Here is a 6280-nt window from a genome sequence, read left to right as displayed (position 1 = left end):
AAAGGTCTGTTGTTCCCTGGATCCTACTTTTTCCCTTTCTTAAATATAAGCACTGTTTGCCATTTTTCAATCATCTGGAACTTCTGCTGATCACCATGAGTTTTCAAAGACTATGGACAGTGGCTCTGCAATCACATCAGCCAACTCCTTCAGCACCCTTCCAGCCTTCCACCCTTCCAGTGCATCCCATCCAGCCCTATGGATTTGTATATGTCCAGCTTTTCTAAATAGTCCCCAACCTGTTCTTTTACCACTGTTGGCTACTCACCTTCTCCCCAAACTCTGCTGCCTTGTGCACTAGTCTGGAAGCTGACCTTGCCTGTGAAGACTGAGGTGAAAAAGGCACTGAGCACTCCATCCTTTTCTGCATCCTCTGTCACTAGGTTGCCTCCCCAATTCAGAAAGGGACCCACACTTTTCCTAATCCTCCTCTTGTTGCTGACATACTTGTAGAAACCCTCCTTGCTACCCTTCACGTCCCTTGCTAGCTACAACTCCAATTGTGCTTTGGCCTTCCAGACTTCATCCTTGCTTGCCCAAGCAATTCTTATACTTCTCCCTATATATTTGTCCAAGTTTCCACTTCTTATAAGCTTCTTTTTTGTGCTTTAGCTCACTGAAGAGTTCCCTGTTAAGCCAAGCTGGTCTTCTGCCATACTTGCTTGTCTTCTGGCACATCAGAATGGTTTGTTCCTGCACTGTCAGCAAGGTTTCTTTAAAGTACAGCCAGCTCTCCTGACTCCTCTCCCCCTCTGACTGGATTCCATGGGGATCTTGCCCATGAGTTCCCTGAGCGAGTTGAAGTCTGCTTTTCTGAAGTCCAGGGTCCTTACTCTGTTGCTGTCCATCCTTCCTTCCTTCAGGAACCTTAACTCAATCATCTCGTAGTCACAGCTGCCCAAGTTGCCATCCATTACTACATTCCCCACTAATTCATCCCTGTTTGTGAGCAGCAGGTCAAGAAGAACACTGCTCCTAATTGCCTGTTCCAGCACTTGCACCAGGAAGTTGTCCTCAACGCTCTCCAAAATTCCTGGATTGCCTGCACACTGCTGTATAGCCCTCCCAGCAGACATCAAGGTGATTTAATTTCCTCCGTAAGAACCAGCGCCTGTGATCGGGAAACTTCCACTAGCTGTTTGAAGACCACCTCATCCACCACTTCCTCCTGGTCTGATGGTCTATAGCAGACCCCACTACAACTTCACACTTGTTGCTCTCTCCTCTAGCTTTAGCCCAGAGACTTTCAATAGGCCCATCTCCAGTTTCATACCAGAGCTCTGAGCATTCATATGGCTCTTTTACATAAAGCCCAACTCTTTCTCTTCTCCCCTGCCTGTCCTTCCTGAACAGTTTATACCCACCCATGATGGTGCTCCAGTCATGCAAACTCCTACCAAGTCCCATGTCAAATCATGTCATAGTTCCATGACTGTGCGAGGACTTCCAATTCTTCCTGCTTGGAAGTACAAAAACATATGACTTGGTTTTTGATAGCCCTATGGCTGCAAGAAAAGGGCAGGTATACGAAAGATGGTTGAAAATATAATTCATGTGGTATAGAAAATTAAAGTAAATAGATTACTCATTGAAATTTCAGTTGAGGTTCTGTACTAAGCCTAGAAAAGATGTAGCTTGCCTAGGTAGGGAGAAATGAAGGTTTGTTCCTACTGTGGTGGTAGCATGTTCCAGGTTGCCGACAGCAGAGTAGGCCTAGTCCACCTGAGTCTGCTGCCCAACTATGCTGTTCCTTTTGTGACACAGATGCACACATACAGAATTTGCCAGCATGCTTTTCATGTGCTTTGAAATTCTGTTAACAGATCTATTGGTTGTAATAGAAATGATCCAACTATGAATTGGGAAGACCTGTCAGGGCCTCTTATCAGGCATGCCTGGCTGGGCCAAGCACCTGAATTGTCATACCTGCCCCTGATCCCTGGCTTTTTTTTTTAAGGAAAATTTTTGTGTTTCAGGCCAAATCAATTCTGGATCCATGGGTCATTCAAGAACCATATGTGGCCCTACCACTAACAAACATCCTCCACCCCCACCTGGGGCTTCAAATGCTTCCAAATCATTTGGCAGGCATCCTACATGCAGGCCCAAGTCCAGAGACTTAGGTTTTGAGTGTCCCCAAGTTTTGTTTGCCTTCAGCCATATGACTGCAGGAGCATGGTAGGAGTCTCCCATTTCCATAAAGTGGGCATAAAGCCAAAAATCTTCCCACTGAAAATAAAAGTGACAGGTTAACTATACATTACCTCCGTGGGTACTACACAATGGCAGAAAAGCAGTTATCCCCAGCAACTAGGAAAACCACCTTAGTGGTCACAGATTTCCCCTGGCTTATACATGACTGCTCAAGTACTCCACAACTAAATTTCCTGCTGTGCAGGCACACCTTCACTTAGCCTTAGTTTGTTCTGGCAAGCCTCATGTTCACTGCTCTCTAGTTCTGCTGGCTCAACTTGACTTTGGCCTACTGTGATCTTTTATCTCCCCTGAACCTCAGCACTTGCCCTTTTCTCTTTGGTTTTCACAGCATCCTGACATGGCTTGGCTTCCTTGACCCTGACCTCAGATCTCCCTTGGAACTTGTCACTGGCTCTAACTCCTGGCTCTTGACTTCAGTTTATATCCCAGACTACATCTCCTGGATCGCTCCTCTTGGTCTCCAGTAACCTATGCCCCTGTCTTGCTGATCACCAGGTCACTCCTAGGTACCTATTGCAGGCCTGGCTGCCAGCATCCCAGATGATCTCTCATAACATACCAGTGAAAGAGTGGAAGACAAGTGCTCTTGCCAGAGGCTAGTTAAGGTTTGAATACCCACTTTTAAATTACTGAAATTATGCCCAATGAGAAGTGCAGCCATCTTTTTGGAAGGTATGCACACGCTTATTAGGAACGCAATGCCTATTTATGAGATAAAAATAGCAACACTGGTATGAATGAATGCAAATAAATATTAACAAAATCATTAAGTGTGTTCATGAATTAAAGATAAGATTGACAGTCTTTTCCATCTTCATGGAACCATTTAATAATCTTTACTGTTGCCATTAAAGCAAGTGTAAGCTTGCTGCAAATGAGGACACACACTATCATTCCAATTCTGGTGCTACAGAAATAGGCTAGAGACATCAAGTATTCTAAAGCTGAATGTGGATGATTTTTTCAAAAGTTAGTAGCAGTATAGGTGGCCAGTTCCACACTGCAGCTAAGGTGTATATGGTTTGTTTGACTTCATAGTGACTTTCTAAATTTGCTCATTTAAAAAATAGGATAATCTTAAGTGTTTTGTTACATCACTATTGCCACAACCATCCTACCTGCCTGCAAGAAGCAGTCTTTGCAACTAGCAGCACAAGATAAGCATGACAAATCTATCTTGCATCAGGGTTTGAAGAGGACTAGCCCTGCAACCAATGTGCTTTGTGTACACCCATAACTAGTCAAGATCTATAACACTATACAAGCTCTGAAAAATAGGGAGTTGGTTCAATGCCTACTGGGGCTCTGAATTGTCCTATAGAGAGTTTGCTCTTGCAGCTGTAATCCTATTACTGGGACGCTGGGTCCCTACCCTCCAGTGATCTTCACTAAGATTTGTTTACTTATTTTTGTCATTTGGGGAGCTAGATTTATACAAGGAGCCCTCCAATATGTCCATGTACTTGTCTCAAAAAACCCCCCAAAACCTGTTAAAGTAGCCATCGGAGGGATAGGCTACTGATTCTTAATGACCTTGAACATGTTAACTACAAAACAGTAACAAACTTGACTAATATATCTTTGAATAATCCTATGGTGTCTCTTTTCTGAAAGTTTGGAAGACACTTAGCAGAACATACCCAGAATCTTCTGCAACAGAACATGAAATTACTTCTTTTGTCCTCAATATTAAAGTAAAAGGCTATTGAAATTGTGTCCTTAAAACCTCTTAAATTTCAGTGAGTTATTTCTGTACTAAGTATGAAAGACATTAACAAGTTGTGTCATGGCCTTTAAATAGGTAGAGGATTGTTCCAAGCTGTATGCTTCAAAATTGTTCTGCAGTAGCTTTTGACTGATTTAGCTGTGCTAGCAGAAGCCCCTAGCATAGACGTGGTTATGTTGGCAAAATGGCTTTTATTGTTTTTCCTTATGGGGGATGATGAGGGAAGACCTGTGGCTTTCCTAACTTAATATAAAGTACAGCTTTGCCAGACTAGCTGTGTATGCCCCAAAGAGCTCTTTGCTTTTGGTAAAGGATGCCCATATTCATATAGTGGTAAAATATTCCAAGCATATGAGTGGTCTGGAAGGAACTTCATCTTTTAAAAAGCAGAAGAAAGCCTAGTTGCCTCCCAGGCCTGAGCTTTCCAGTGTTAACTCCGGCCATCCTAAAAGAGGTTCAGTGCACAGGGAAGTTATCCTGGTGTAACTGGTTGCCTTCCCCAGTGCCATCTTTCCTGGTAATCTGCGCTTTATGTGGGGCACCCTTGGAGCCTTCTTGGGAGTTCTTATGTCCCGCCCTGTACTTGCTTGCCATGTCTTGATGGAAATTATTATGATGATGTTCTTGTGAGTGGGAGCCTGCCTATTGTATTGTATACGTAGAAGACTTTCACCTACATGGGCCTGACCATTGTTTTCCTCTAGCTAGGCCTTCCCATCTAAACCCACTAAACAGGGTTTGACTCCGAGGCTGTAGCCTTTTCCGGTGTCTTGAGGCTCATGGCCTCCTTTCCTGCTCTAGTCTGGAACCCAGCCCCCCCTGGCCCAGAGGTCCGGGTGCTGTTCCCACAGCCAGGGGGGGCTAAGTTCAGAACTGGGGGACAACCACAAACCTGCACCCTCTCAGTCAAAACTAAAAAAAACCCAAAATGAAATTGCACCTCAGGTGTGCCAGACCTCCCTGGCCTTTTTAAGATCAGGTGCCAGGGTCTGTGCCCCCCAAAAGCTGTGCCCTCGCTGGCACCGGGGTCCCCAAAATGAGGCCTCCTCCTTCCCCTAATAGCCTCACCCAAGCCATTGGTGTTATTCAATAATCACAAAAAAAGAATAATAACTGTCACCAACCAACATGATCAAGCAAAGCAGCGGGTCAGCTTACATTCGCAGGGCTCGTGCCTCAGCTCCCTTCCGTCGGCTACAGTCCTTGCTGTGGTGCGGCTGCCGTCTCCCTACGGCTGCCGTAGTTCCCGCCTTTGGACCGCTCACCCAGCTTCTCTGTGGAGCGCGCAGAGGCACTCCTTCCCCTTCAGCTGCTGCCCCCCTTACTACCTCTCTGCCCAGGGTTTTTATAGTCCTGCCCCTTCCGGCCAGCTGACTAGCTGGCCAGGCTCAGCATTTAATCCCTTCCTTACCAGCACTCTGTGCCCAGAAAGTTCTGGTCTTAAAGGGGCGGACCTGCTTTCTGGTGGCAGGGCTAGGGCTCCCTGTTACACCTGGGTAATGGAAAATGAGCACATCAAGGACTTAGCTTATGACCATAGTTTTAATATCAAATAGTGATGTGACTGAAGTAACAGAGACTTAGTGGGATAGTTCACATAACCTAAGTAGTATCATGGATGTGTATAAACTGTTCAGGAAGAAAAGTCAGGGGAGCACAGGGGGAGGAGCTGTGTTTTATGTAAATGAGCTCTATGATTGCTCAGAGCTCCAGTATGAAACTGGAGATGGTCCTGTTAAAAATCTCTGGGTTAGGGTCGGAGGGAAGAGCAACACAGGTGATGTCATGGTGGGGGTCTGCTATCACCAGAAGGATGCAGTGGATGAGGCTTTCTTCAGACAGCTAGCAGAAGTTTCCCAATCACAGGCCCTGTTCTCATGGGGGACTTCAATCACTTTGACACCTGCTGTGAGAGCAATACAGCAGTGTGTAGGCAATCCAGGAAGCTTTTGGAGAGTGTTGGGGACAATTTCCTGCTGTAAGTGTTAAGCCAGCTATGGTCCGTGTGCTTCTTGAACTGCTACTTACAAAAAGGGAAGAATTGATGGGGAATGTAGTAGTGGATGGCAACTTGGGCAGCAGCGAACACAAGATGATTGAGTTCTGGATCCTGAGGGAAGGAAAGAAGAATATCAGCAGAGTAAGGACCCTGGACTTCATAAAAGCAGACTTCGACTCAATCAGGGAACTGATGGGCAGGATCCCCTAGGGGGCCAGTCTGAGTGGGAGAGGAGTCCAGGAGAGCTGGTTGTATTTTAAAGAAACCTTACTAAGGACACAGGAACAAACCATCCCAATGCACAGGAAGACTAGCAAGTATGGCACAAGACCAGCTTG

General features: G+C 45.6%; 1 protein-coding gene across 3 annotated transcripts in view; it reads left to right on the top strand.

Moving 5' to 3' along the window:
• GPR45 (G protein-coupled receptor 45) overlaps nt 1-6280 on the top strand; it is a 64653-nt gene that overhangs the window by 46418 nt on the left and 11955 nt on the right. The window contains exon 4 of one of the 3 annotated variants that reach the window (XR_002099053.1): nt 3288-3373. The exons of the other annotated variants lie outside the window; for them this stretch is intronic. The gene's annotated coding sequence lies outside the window, so the exon portion shown is untranslated. Of the gene's footprint in view, nt 1-3287; nt 3374-6280 lie in introns of those variants that run through there. 3 annotated transcript variants of the gene reach the window in all.

This window comes from Gavialis gangeticus, unplaced genomic scaffold (assembly GCF_001723915.1).
Source record: "Gavialis gangeticus isolate Ggan-Ray unplaced genomic scaffold, GavGan_comp1, whole genome shotgun sequence".
Taxonomy (NCBI): Eukaryota; Metazoa; Chordata; order Crocodylia; family Gavialidae; genus Gavialis; species Gavialis gangeticus.
This window is presented reverse-complemented; position numbering and strand designations above follow the sequence as displayed.